Here is a 14637-nt window from a genome sequence, read left to right as displayed (position 1 = left end):
TATCATGCGAATTCCTGAGGTCAGATGGCCCAGGATGTGAGTGGGCATTAAGGCGTCTGGGAAGGGATCTCAAAACTGGATTATAGATGGCAGAGAGTTGGTGTCGTAAACCCCCGCCTCTGTTCAAAGATGGTCGCTCACAGTGGACATAGAAGAAGCCATCTATGTCAAAGATGGTCGCTCACAGTGGACATAGAAGAAGCCATCTATGTCCACTGTGAGCGACCATCTTTTGACACATTTAATTAATTAATTATTGACATATATATATATCTATATATATATATGCCATATATCTATATATATATATGCCATATATCTATATATATATATGCCATATCTATATATATATATGCCATATCTATATCTATATGCCATATCTATATCTATATATCTATATCTATATATATATATATATATATATATGCCATATATATATATATATATATGCCATATATATATATATATATATATATATATATATATATATATATATATATATATATATATATATATATATATATATATATATATATATATATATATATGCCACATATATATGTATGCATGCATTTGTGGCCACTTCCAGGCAGCCTACAGTGTTTCATAATAACAAATAAACCCAAACAAAAATAATGCAGTTCACGTGACCTTTCCAAGCGAGCGTGAACCCACTATTTGAACCCCGGAACACCATACCATCAGCTTGCATAACCACTCGTATAATCGGCGATCACAGGGAGTCTACACGACTGGCTTTATTAAAGGTAAGTGGAAAAAATATGTTGGCCACCCTCTGTGCCACTCAAAGCATACCTCTCACCTCTGTTTAACTGCCCAGTCGACAAAAAGATGCGCAGCCATGGTAACCCAGCGCAACAAGTGTGAAATCTAATGGTGGTGTGCTTATTTACTTATCTCACATAAGTATTTATCTCTGGGTACCTTCAAATGTTTTTAACCCAATGGCAATCTGTACATTTTTTTGAATGAACATAAAAATATCAGGTCAGAGGGCCCGGTGGCGCCAGTGTCCGGCAGCCTCGCCTCTGTCAGTGCGCCCCAGGGCAGCTGTGGCTACAATGTAGCTTGCCATCACCAGTGTGTGAATGTGTGTGTGAATGGGTGGATGACTGGATATGTAAAGCGCTTTGGGGTCCTTAGGGACTAGTAAAGCGCTATATAAATACAGGCCATTTACCATTTATCATGGAAAGGACACACACACACACACACACACACACACACACACACACACACACACACACACACACACACACACACACACACACAACCTACCATTTGGTTTATTTAGTTGTCAGACGGCCTTATGATTTTAGGTTTGCACAGGGTAGAAGGCAAGCCAGTCTTCGGACAAGTCGCAAAATCATCAAAAACAAGGCGTTTTCTAATACCCTCGTATGCAGTGTTGAGCCTATCCCTCTTGATGGCGTCGTCAATCTGGCTAAACAGACGCAGCATAGCTCTCCAGTCGCACCACTGTATAAAAACATGTCCTTAAACCATGTAGTGCGCTCTTCTATGCTTAGAGGGTAAGGATTTAACCTCCAGTTTTCAACCCCTCTGGCAGCAATAAGACTTTCCCCGTCATCACATACATTGAGAAAAATAAAGTCATCGGGGCTGCGGTTGAAACGATCAGCCTCGACCCAGTAAAGCTCAGGGCCTGTCGGACTGTTCCACTGGGAAACATACAGCATCTCTGAGAAGCCCACATTGTCCAAGTCCGCACAAACAACAGTGCGAAAGAGTTTCCAGTTTTTAGTAGACATGGCTTGTGATTCCCCCCAAAGCATTCCCTCACCACAATCTACATGAAGCATAACTGCTCCACTGGTATATTTAACGGTATACACATACCATTTACTGCCTCGATATTCTAACTTAAATTCAGTCCCATCTACGACGTTTTCACAGCGTTGTTTTTTACAATGAGGGCCCCGGGTGCATATGCCTGTAGACGTACCTAGAGCGGCTGTGGCTTGGGCGACGTCCTGGCTACTCATCATGGTTGATACCGATGTCATCCTGCACTCCTTAGGTAGAGGTGTCTGTCTGTGTTCCTTAGGTCGAGCTGTTGATGTTCCAAATGGTGAAAGACTGCAGGTATATTACTACTAATGTGAAAACACATCTTAGGTGATCTTGATTCAGAGTTCTCAGAGACTCACAGAGATGTCTCTCTCTGTTAGTCCTGCAGTGTTAATATGAACACCCCGGAGCTGAGAGTGTTTTCAGCGGCTCTCTGGTCGAGCGCAGGCCACATTCAGTGTGTCAGTGAACGCCTCCTCCACAAACTGACATGAAACGATTTTTATATCATAACAAATGCGTGAGGTAAAATAAGAATCCAAGCAAATAATTGCATGTCACTCGTGCAACCAATGTCTGCTTTGCATGCTGCTGCTGCAGCTTAGAGCTCTCGCGTGTCTGCGCTAGGTGAGAAAACTTGCTCACACAAATAAACGTATTTAAGACTATCAGACTGCTGAACACTTCATACACACCTCACCATCACTTACCGGAACTTCAACATTATGCACTCCATACTGTACATAAATGCTACTTTTGCACATTTTGCACATTTCCAACTGCCACTCTGTATATTAAATTTTTATTTAATTTTCACACACATATTTAGTATACATATTCAGTAATGTGCATACACTCATATATATTTGTACATATATTTATTGTTATAATCTTCAGATTTACCTATTGTTATATTTTGCTTGCTCTTATGTTATTGTATTGTATTTTGCACACCTCTGTTGCTTGCGAAGCTTGCACACAAGAATTTCACTCACATGTGCTGTACCAGTGTACCTGCACATGCGATGTGACAATAAAAGTGATTTGATTTGAAAAGAGAGTGGCATCCTTTTTTTTTTTTTTTTGCCTGTCCCGTTTGGCTCTTTTGCCCTCAGAATTATTGTCTAGAGGCAAAGAAAGATGCCCAACGGATTTACTTTACCAAATTGACCATCCCAGCCTTGCCGTAATGGTCCATTTGATTCACCTTTTATTGTTTATTTTATTTTCACTTGCTGAATACGGGACAGACTTGACTGGGGGAAATAAGGGGAGAAAGAAAGAGGGAAAGAAACAGCTGAGAAGAGGGACGGGGGAGAAGGGCAAAAAACAAAAACCAACAGAATGGGCAGAAAAAAAAAAGAGAAAAAAAATGCATCTATCGATCACCTGGATCACCTGTTGAGAAAGAAAAAAGAAAACAAGCAGAAGAGAACAAGAGTAATAGAATAAACAACATCACAATGATATATGGGAATATGACAGTAAATACTAAATATTAAACATTATTGTGCAGCACATAAGATCAACAGAACACAGTGTGCTTTGAGGTAGGAGCCAAAAAGGGTGTAGTTTGTGGGTGTGATCACCCGTGTGTATGGAACGCCAGGACTGCCATAATGAATTAATTAAATACACCATTAAATAATTGACACATTTAATTAATTATTTATGTATTTCACTTTTTAATTAATTATTGACACATTTAATTAATTATTTAATGATATATTTATTTATTTCATTTTGGCAGTCCTGGCGCCTGGCTCTCATCATGAAATAATTTTATCTGTCACCCATCAAACTCAGGGGGCGGGGTTAACGCTGCCCATGCAGCTTCTCTAACATTTGATTGGTTGCCGTGCAAAGTAAGTCAAAACAGGTCGATCCTAGATAATCGATTGCTTGTGTAGACTTGGGGCAGCCAGGTATACCATACCATACCATACCAACTTTATTTCTAAAGCACTTTAACATAAAACCAGAGTTTCACAAAGTGCTGTACATGTTAATAGCATACGTAAAGAAAATTAAAATGAGATACAATAAAATAAATAGATACAATAAATTGAAACATGTTAAAACAAATTGAGTCAACCCCTCTAATCAATGCCAAAGGCTTCAGCGAATAAATATGTTTTAAGAAGACTTTTAAATTCAGAGAGAGAAGAGGCCTGCCTAACATGCAAGGGCAGATCATTCCACAACTTTGGAGCAGCTACAGCAAAAGCACGATCACCTTTAAGTTTATACTTAGTTTTCGGTACCTTAAGGAGTTGCTGATTGGCGGACCTAAGGGAACGGGCAGGTGTATATGGTTGTAGTAGCTCCGAGAGGTAGGGGGGGGCCAGGCCATTAAGAGATTTAAAAGCAAATAAGAGAATTTTAAAAACAATCCTAAAATGTACAGGTAGCCAGTGGAGTGAAATTAAAATAGGGGTAATGTGCTCAAACTTTTTTGTTCCAGTTAAAAGACGTGCTGCAGCATTTTGCACAACCTGCAGGCGCCTAATGGACGCATCACTAACCCCAAAATAAAGTGCGTTACAATAATCCAGCCTAGAAGTAACAAAGGCATGGATTACTGTCTGAAAATGCTGTTTCGATAAGATAGGCTTTATTTTGGCTAATTCCCTCAAATGAAAAAAGCTAGATCTTACAACAGCTCTGACCTGGCTTTCAAGTTTAAGATTTGCCTCTATTTTAACTCCCAGATTAGTGATGACTGGTTTAACATACTGTGCCAGTGAACCAAGATCTATAATAGTGGCCTCAGAAGCGCCACCAAAAACCATCACTTCTGTTTTCTGTTCATTAAAATGTAAAAAGTTCAAAGCCATCCAAGTCCTTATTTCATCAAGGCATCTGAGCAGCGGGTCTACTGAGAAGCCATTTATCTTTTTAAGTGGGAAATAAATCTGGGAGTCATCGGCGTAGCAGTGGAAAGAAATCCCATGTTTCCTGAAAATAGACCCAAGGGGTAGGAGATATAGAGAGAAAAGAAGCGGGCCTAAAACTGAACCCTGTGGAACCCCACATTGAAGAGAAGCAGTAGAGGATACAAACTCCCCTAGTTTCACAGAGAAAGTTCGCTCTGCCAAATAGGATCTGAGCCACTGCAGTGCGGTACTCCGCATACCCACCAACTGCTCTAAACGGGAAATTAAAATATTATGATCCACTGTATCAAAAGCAGCAGTTAAATCTAACAGCACAATAATAACACAGTCACCTGAGTCATTTGCCAAAAACACATCATTAAAAACTCTTAAAAGGGCAGATTCAGTACTATGTAAAGCTTTAAAACCAGATTGGAAAACTTCTAAAATACCGTGTTCTTCTAGGAAGGACATTAATTGCTTGTAAACTACCTTTTCAAGAATCTTTGAGATAAAAGGCAGTTTGGAAATAGGTCTGTAATTCGCAATAATATCAGGATCAAGAGCAGGTTTTTTGAGTAGAGGCTGAATCACTGCATGTTTGAGATTGACAGGTACAACACCAGAGGACAGACTACTATTTACAATGGATTGTACAGCTGATGCTATAGTGAGAAAAACCTCTTTGAAAAATCGAGGAGGGAGAGCATCATAAGGGGAACCTGAGGGCTTCATGTGAGCAACCAACTCCTGCAGGCAGAGCATGGAAACTGGCTCGAACCTGTCAAAGACAGCAGAACTAGGGGCAGGGGTAGAAGGGTCGGGAACGGACTGGGAAGTCTGTGCTTTGACAGATAGCACTTTATCAATAAAAAAGTGTAGGAAGTTTTCACAAATTTCCTGAGAAGACTCGACAGAAGACTGTGGAGCATGAAGGACCATGTCAATAGTCTTAAATAAGACATGAGGCTTACGACAATTTGCCTGAATAATAGTAGCAAAATGTTTCCTCTTAGCATCTTTTACAGTTTTCTGGTAAGAATTCCAGTAATCTTGTAACATTTGGTATGACACCTGAAGTTGATCCTTCTTCCATTTACGTTCAGCTCTCCTGCACTTTCTTCTGGCAGCCCGGGTGTCTTCATTCAGCCAGGGTTCAGATTTGGCTTTAACTTGCTTAAGCTTAAAGGGGGCCACTGAATCTAAAGCAGTTTGGCAGACAGAATAAAACCACGTACTCAGTTCTTCTGTATCATTGCATATGAAATCAGGAAGGCCGCCGTTCTGATTAAAAACAATAGAGAACTGTCCAGCAGAGGAAGGGTTAAAAATACGACAGCTCCTAGCAGCAACAGGAGGAAGATTAACTTTAGTACAAGGAAGGAAAACCTCAAACAGGACAGGCCTATGGTCTGACCATACAACATCACAAACCTCTAAGTTAGAGACAGGTAAATTGTGAGTTAAAACAAGATCCAACGTGTGCCCATATTTTTGTGTAGGCACAGACACAGGTTGCACAAGATCAAAAGAGTCAATAAGATTTAAAAAGTCCTTTGCCATTGGCTTGTCAGGGCAGCACACATGAATATTGAAGTCCCCAATAATAAGGACATGATCATATTTTGGCATAATTTCAGCCAACAGATCAGAAAAGTCATTTAAGAAGTTCTTATTGTATTTTGGGGGTCTGTAAACCACAGCACAGAGCACTGAGTGAGAGCGACCTAGCTCAAACATGCTCAGTTCAAAGCTACTAGGTGAGGTTAATAATGGCAGTGGTTTACATTTATACTGCTTCTTAAAAACAACCGCTAGTCCTCCTCCTCTGCCTGATATTCGAGGAGAGTTTAAGAAGCAGCAGTCATCAGGTAAGAGATCTGTAAAAGCGCTGGACTCACCGGCCCTCAACCATGTCTCAGTTATACAGAGGAAATCCAGTCCTTGGGTCGTAAATAAATCCCTTAAAATAAAAGTTTTATTACTCAGCGATCTAGTGTTCACCAATCCAAACCTGGTGGAGGTCAGCGTGTTCGTGGCTGACAGCGAGACCCGACGCAGCGGCCGCAGGTTCTGCAGGTTCGCACCGTGCTGACGAAGATGAGGGGAAATCTTTCGTGGCTGGGACATCTGATCCGAGCCAACAACGGGCACCAGCCAGGCATCGATGGGCTCCAGAGAGCACGGAGAAAAGGCATGACAAGGTACCGATCCACGTTCGTTCCAGAGAGCCGGAGAAGAGCGCACCAAGTACGCCTTAAGTTTCACGAGTAGACCGCTACGTTTGCCCCGGCGTCTGAAACGCTTTCGCCGTGAGGCTGGGGCCGGGGTCCGACAGAGGTTAGCTGGTATCCCAGACAGGAATGGAGGTAACGCCTTATGTCCATTATAAGTTGTATTGGTAAGATCACTGGCAACTAGTCGGAGGTCCAAAAGTTTTTGGCGATTGTACATTAAAAGAGAGTTGACTCTAGCAATAAAAAACAACATAAGCAAACACAACAGAGGAAGAGCCAGACGGCGAGCCACACACACTGGCGCCATCTTGAAACTCTAAATGGAACTCAGAATGCAGATCAAATCACAGGCAGCAATGGTGGTGGTGTAGTTTTTCTGTCACCAGCTACACTTTTAACAGTGTTTTAGCCGCGAATGTCGCGACGTATGTCTGGTCAGGTTGTCAACATAGAACATGTTTGCAAAAGTGCTCAGATGTTTTCAGAGATTTCACTAGCTCTGCTAACAATTAGCATGCAGAGTGCACCCAGGGGGTTACTACGTTAACCGGTTTGTTTACATATTCCACTCTCTGTGTTCCACATGTTGCATTCGCAGATTCTCATTTTCACCGAACGATCGTCTCTTTCCGCCTGGTCTTGTGTCTCTGTGCTTCTGTAACATAAAGAACGAGCTGACATTTTTCTCACGAAACCAGCGATCAGCTCAACAGACCCTCAGTTTACCTGCATGCATTCTCCTCCTCATCTGTCAGCTGTTTAACACCTGCTGCTAATTCAAGAAACGCGCCTACGTTACCTGGTGATAGTCACAGTTTACCTGGGCAGCCGGTACTCGATATAAAGCAATGTCAGCGCATTTTTCTGCACAAGATAAGTAAATATAGTGTTTTCCCCGAGCGCAGAGCTGCTGGAGCTTGTTTCCTTACAGAGCACTTTATAGGCGAACAGCTTCATCAGCGGCTGATGTCCAATCACCGGCACACAGCTTTGAAACCTCAGCTGAGTTTTAGCTCTCAGTGGTTAACGCTGGACTTCATTCACTCAGGTTCTGTCTGTCGGGTCACGTTTACTTCGCTGTTTTATTTACAACTGAGCAAATCGGTTTGGCTGATACGGTGGCCCCTAGAGACAAAGCACGTACAAACTCCAAAACACATGCAAAATCCAAAACACATGCAAAATCCAAAACACATGCAAAATCAAAAACACATGCAAAATACAAAACACATGCAAAATCAAAAACACATGCAAAATATAAAGCACATGCAAAATACAAAACACACGCAAAATACAAAACACACGCAAAATACAAAACACACGCAAAATACAAAGCACACGCAAAATACAAAACACACGCAAAATCAAAAACACACGCAAAATCCAAAGCACATGCAAAATACAAAACACATGCAAAATCAAAAACACATGCAAAATATAAAGCACATGCAAAATACAAAACACACGCAAAATACAAAACACACGCAAAATACAAAACACACGCAAAATACAAAGCACACGCAAAATACAAAACACACGCAAAATCAAAAACACACGCAAAATCCAAAGCACATGCAAAATACAAAACACATGCAAAATACAAAACACATGCAAAATACAAAACACATGCAAAATACAAAGCACAACGGAAGTGCTCCAGGACGCTAGGGGAAGTGTTGAGCTCGATTTGCAAAATAAACGGCAAGTTTGTTGCAAACACACGGAGATGGATACCAGCGGAAAACACCAGCAAGGATAGACCAACCACGCCTCATAATAAAGGTAATGTGCAAACTGTTGTTAGTTTGATTGTTGTTGTTTTTTTATTACTATGAACGCTTGGTTTATGCTTTGCTCATGGAGAACTGGTTTAAAAAAAATGGATAAAAGTATGAAAACGTCATGTTTTAGCGATTTCTGTCCTTTGCTAAACATAAAAAGTAGCATGCTGTGCCGTTTATATACATATATAGAATGAAAGTTAAGATAAAATATGTAATCTTATTTTAATATTTTGCTCTGAGTAATTGATTGAAAAACATTCTCATGGTCAAACAAGTATTTGCAAGTGAGGTTATAAAAATCTAAGTGTAATGTTTTTGGTTCAGGAGTCTTAATGTAAGATGTGAAATACTTGTATTTTCTGTGGGTTGTAGTGAATCTTAATTTTGTAAAACATTTGATGGGGTCATTTTTACAGATGTACTGTCCCTTCTGTGGACACCTCTTGGCAGACAGTCCTGCCTTTTGTAGTCTATGTGGTAAAAACATCAAGTTTTTAAAGGACATCACCAGCACTGTGTCGAGAAATCCTGCCCTTGGTGAAGAGGCAGCAGCTCTTCCATCTACCAGTTCCAGCATCCTGACTGGCACAACTATACAGTCTACACAGGGTAAAAAACATATTTGTATTAAATAAATCTTCTTAACTGTCCCTTCCCTAAAATTGTAATTTTTTTTCTGTTTATAGCTGGGAAATCATTAGTGGAGTCATTTATAAAATTTAGGGATGTGAAAGAAAGGGAAAGAAAGGCATTTTTTTCAAAGAAACACCAGGAACAGAAGGACCAGAAACCAATTAAGGTATGTCATAAACTTGAACGTGGAAGTTGACCACTTTTGTTGCTAATACAAAATCCAAATTACCTGTAGCACTGCCAAGGCATCGCTGTAAATTTCCATATGCATATGAAAGGAACTGTATATATTGCAAGGGTGGCCAACTATGTCCTCTACAGCTATGGACCCCCCCGTACTATCTCTGTTTAATTTACTTTGAGGCTGATTGCTGTTTATTACCTGCATATGGTGTGTTCAGCTAATCACAACCTTGGACATTAGTGTTGCTTGGGGAACGTTGAAGAAACTAGAAACGATCTAGTTGCCGCTCTTGGGGATTGTAGTTCACCACTGATACAGGGCTTACAATTGTTAACCTGATCAGAATTTCTTAATTGTCAGCCTTTGGTCAACATTCCTTCAATAATATATGCCCCCTGTTAAAACTATATTTAGTCGCTAATGTTGTCTTTTGAGTCACAGCACAGCTGGAGCACAACTACAGATCAGAAATAAAATGGAAGACAGGGAACACCATGTAGGAGCAAAGATGTAAAAACATGTTATTGTTAATCTCATTCCTAGATACAGATTGGCATCATGAGAAGGACCAGTGATGGTATAAGACCTGTTCGAGGAAAGTCACTTCCAGTTGATGTTCATTCTCACTGGTCAACTGAGCAAATCTTGTCTGCCAGCGTGAAAAAACATAAGGACTTTAACCAGGACATGGCCGATGGACCCTATGTACTGCTATACCCTGATGCAAGGGAAGTTAACACAATTCCTGGAACCAACACCCCTTTCAACATCCAAAAATACAAGGATGCCATAGGGAAGGCCTATCAAAGAATAACTCTCTACATTTGCAACCATGATGACTTCTTAAATACTGGTAAGTGATTCTGATAATGCAGTGACAATCATAAATTTTAGATATTAAAAATAATTCAAGATTTTTCAAAAAAATGTTGATCAGAGAGTGACATGATTTTGCCACAGATTTTAAATATATTTAATTTGTGCTTTATAGCCAAAGTGTTCTATATGTTTGCTAATTGTTAGATATAGCTTTCAATACATACATATATTTAAATTAGACTGTATGTTTTGAATCATTGAATATTTGCAGATTGCAACACAGAGTGTGAATCTGAAGAGGACAATGAAGTTCAAGTAAAAGCAGTAGAAAGCCCACTGTCGGACACTGTGGTTAGTCTTTTTTCTTTACCATTGTTTTGTGTGTGTGTGTGTGTGTGTGTGTGTCTGTGTTTGTATACACCAATATAATCAAGAAAAGTTTAAAGTTTTAAAAAGTGCTGTTAAGCTTATTTTACTACTTATCAGGTATGGGATTTTCCAGATAATCACAGCACCCCGGAAAGAGCACCTTCAAGAAATAGGTAAGTTTTGTATTGTGGAGGATACAGTGCGGCGACCGTGAATAGTGAGGAGCCAAAATACATTATTATGTATTATATTGTAAATTCTGAAATTATTTAAATTCTTTACAGGGGGTCAAACTTGCAAACTTCTTCTGAAGTAAGACTCTGAAAAATGTCATTAATAATTATCATACAGGCTACAAACATAAAATATATTAACTGTTCATATATTTTTGATATTTAGACTCAAGGTCCCTGCTACAGGTATGTTTTGGACACAGAAATTTGTGTATTGAGACACTAGACCAATAAAATCTTAGTTAACTTTAGATTTTAAGAAATGTTCTACTTTGCCCACTAAATGTTTTTTATTGCAGCACATACACAAGTGTTTATGCACCGATTGTAATTGATAGTGACTCAGACAAAGAAGTTCTCATCGAAAAGGATGAGAGTGAAACACAAAGGTAAGTATACATTTAAATGTGAGAATGTAAATATGCTAAAAGTGAGTATTAACATCCTCATTTTATGTGATATTAAATAATTTTTTTATGTTCTAGTACAAATGGCCTGACTGCTGCAGAAGTACTTGAAGAGCTGGCGTCTAAGACAATAAAAACATCTGTCAGCAGATTTAATATAAACAGAGCAAATGTTTGGGACGGAGCAGCTCGGGGCTTTAGACGTGTCTTACAACCCAACTGATGATATACTTGTGAAGTTCAGCGATGATGCAGGACAGCGTGAAGATGGAATGGATAATGGTGGTCCTAAATGTGAATTTTTGACATTATTAATGAAATGCCTTAGATCACGACGAATCTTTGATGGACCTGAGGACAGCAAATTTCTTACATTTGACAGCGCTGGTGAGAAAGTTATACCATCTGACTATAAAATTAAATTAATACATTCTGAAGTTAAGCTTGGATGATTAATTGCTTATTAAAATAAAAAGGCATATAATTTAAAGCATTATTTTAGCATAACTAACTAAATACATCCATTACCAGCTGCAAGAGAGGATGAATATTTCCTTGCTGGCAGAATGATTGCCACATCATTGGTACATGGTGGTCCAGGGCCTGCCTTCCTCTCCAAGACACTCTACCAGCATCTGATTGGGACAACAAAGTCTGATGTGGTGGAGGTCACAATTGAAGATGTAACTGATGAAGCTACAAAAGCTTTTCTGTTGGAAGTATGTTGATTTAAATATTCTATTTTAAAACTACAATTTCTTTTGTTATCACAAAGCTTGATGTGTTAATTGCACATTGGACTGTAACACTGTGCTCCAAAGTAGTTGTAATTTTAATCAGCATGCTAAGTGTACTGATGTTTGTTAATTATGAACAAAGATAAATGTTTGACTTTAAGTAGAGGAGTAGAAAACAATACCAGAATAACATGCTTTAAAATATAGACCAAACATTGAAGTGCACTAGTAATTATATTTAAAATAATTTTGATGTGAACGTCATGCACAACAACCTGTGATACTGCAATTTTCTTTTTTTTCTTATGTAAACACTAGATATCCAATGCTGCAACGCTGAAGGAACTCCATGGGTGCATTGAAATGCATTGCAGCTTATTGCAGACAGCTGGCTGCTATGGATTTCCGGACTCTTTAGATGGTAAAGGCAACATCATTAAGGACTACCTTAGGTGGTACATCATATACCGCAACCACTTCTCAATCCAAAGGTAACATATTTGTAAGTATTTGGACTGATACAAAATAATGGGGCAATGTAGCTACACTATTTTAATAATAGTTTTTTAACAAAATTGTTTTTAAACCGTAAGCAACACTATACTGAATTGATAACAGACCACAGCTACAGAAGTGGTCTGCCTATTCTTTTGACCAAATTTTTTTTTTAATAATTTGTATGTTTTTGCTTAATTTCACAGTTTTGCATCTTCCCTTTTTATTTATTGTTTCCATGGTTAATTATACTTGTGTTTGTTATAATAATAATAATAATGGATACTTTATACTAATGTTTGCAAAAAGGTTTTGAGTTATCATGCATGTGGTTTACTCAGTATAGAAAAAATCATGTGAAGCTGCAAGGACAGAGATCAAATTTCAAACTTTTAAACACTTATTCTATTAGAATTCTTGTTACTTATCAGTCCCCGCATAAAACGGACAAAGCTGCAAACACAAGTTCAGCTAGTGACCATGTTTAGGCAGGTACTTTAAAAAATGCAGTGCAAATTTGATGTTTGTAGGTGGTTTGATCTTTTACATTATTGGTTTTATTGAGAATAAACCGTACTGTACTGGCTGAAAATGCATTTGCAACATTGTGGCTGAAGTAAGTTAAGCTCCAGTTTGCAACATTCCCTTGCTGATGAATAGAAATGCAGATGGTAAAATATAAATTCTGAAGGTGGCATGGTGGAGCAATGGATAAAACAGACTGGGATTCAGAAGGTAGCACGTTTGATGAGAGCACACACACCAGGTGTGTCCTTGAGAAAGACAGCCAGCACTAACTCACTGCTCACCCCAAGGGTGATGGGTTAAATGCTGAGATCTAATTTCCCCCTAGGATCAATAAAGTATGTAAAAATCATTGTGCTTTTGGAATAATTAAAATAAAACATTCAAAAAGTGTTTTTCATGTTTTTATTGTAGTGCTGATGACAATTTTCCCCTTATAGATTTAAGGATGGCCTCGCAACACTTGGTGTAATCCATGCCCCGCAGCAGCATCCTTTGTTGTTCCAACCCTTCATGTGCTCAAGACCAGAGCCACTGACATCTGACTTTTTAGAGGACATGTTTGCAGTGGTCCTGAGCGAACCTGGCAGTTCAAGACGGCAGGAAGAAACCAGGGTGCTTGGATTCTGGCGAGACTATCTGATAGACGCTGAAGGTCTGTATAATACAAAACTTGTACTGCAAACAAATTACTACGATCAGTGCAAACCAATAAAGCAGCTCTTTCATGAATATTACTTTTATGATGTTTTTTAAGTTTAAACTGTCAGGTGATATTTCTGCTATAGAACAGGTATTTGTGCTATTAATCTTGGAAAAAAAGGAAAAACATAATACTTTGGAACATTTGAGGATCCAAGTTTCTGATATTCTGCTTTGTATTTGAAATTTTTAGAAAATAAAGATTTATCTTTAGCTACATTCTATTTAATTCTAGATACCAAAACAGCAGTCTCCCTACAAGACATACTGATGTTTGCCACGGGCCTAAACAGCATTCCACCAGCTGGAATGGAACCAAGACCAAGATTGCTGTTTGGTGATGCATCACGTTTCCCAATTGGGAAAACGTGCAAACACCATTGTGATACCAATGGCTCAGTCATATAAGCAGTTCCAGGATGATATGGACTTTGGAATATTAAACTCTCCTGGTTTTGGTCTGTATTGATCGACTTACAGTTTGATCCTCATACTGTAATATAGTCTTCATGTCAACTGTGTTTTTGTTCTTATACAAAAAGGTTTGTTTAAAGAAATTGACTAGATATCTGTTGGGCCAAGGCCTTTGTTTTAGTTACAATGCTAAAGTAAATGTCTGTGATTTGAAATGATTACTTTTAGTACCCTTAGCTTTAGAAAGAATTCCCTTTATATCTATTCTAAATGGTGAATAGTAGTATTCATAGATATTGTACATTTTACACAATTTGTATGTCAGTGCAAAGTGTAATTTGCCTTGTTAAGGTTACCAATAAATCTTATTACTTAAATGAGTGTTTTTT

At 38.8% G+C, this 14637-nt stretch overlaps 2 pseudogenes across 1 annotated transcript; one reads left to right on the top strand and one right to left on the bottom strand.

Annotated features, from left to right (window-relative positions):
- Positions 1-1311: 1311 nt before the first annotated feature.
- Positions 1312-2030, bottom strand: LOC146546959 (uncharacterized; annotated as a pseudogene).
- A 6886-nt stretch (positions 2031-8916) lies between these two features.
- Positions 8917-14586, top strand: LOC146546958 (G2/M phase-specific E3 ubiquitin-protein ligase-like; annotated as a pseudogene). Its single transcript, XR_014890788.1, has 9 exons — positions 8917-9339; positions 10091-10400; positions 10638-10717; positions 10853-10908; positions 11704-11762; positions 11907-12094; positions 12431-12603; positions 13573-13787; positions 14070-14586. The product of XR_014890788.1 is annotated as a G2/M phase-specific E3 ubiquitin-protein ligase-like (transcript).
- The last annotated feature ends 51 nt before the right edge of the window (positions 14587-14637 follow it).

The sequence above is a fragment of the Mchenga conophoros genome, linkage group LG23 (genome assembly GCF_057382185.1).
Source record: "Mchenga conophoros isolate Kocher_MC1m ecotype Shallow Benthic linkage group LG23, M_conophoros_male_GT1.1, whole genome shotgun sequence".
Lineage (NCBI taxonomy): Eukaryota > Metazoa > Chordata > Actinopteri > Cichliformes > Cichlidae > Mchenga > Mchenga conophoros.
Note: the sequence above shows the minus strand (reverse complement) of the source record. Positions and strands in the feature narration are given on the sequence as shown.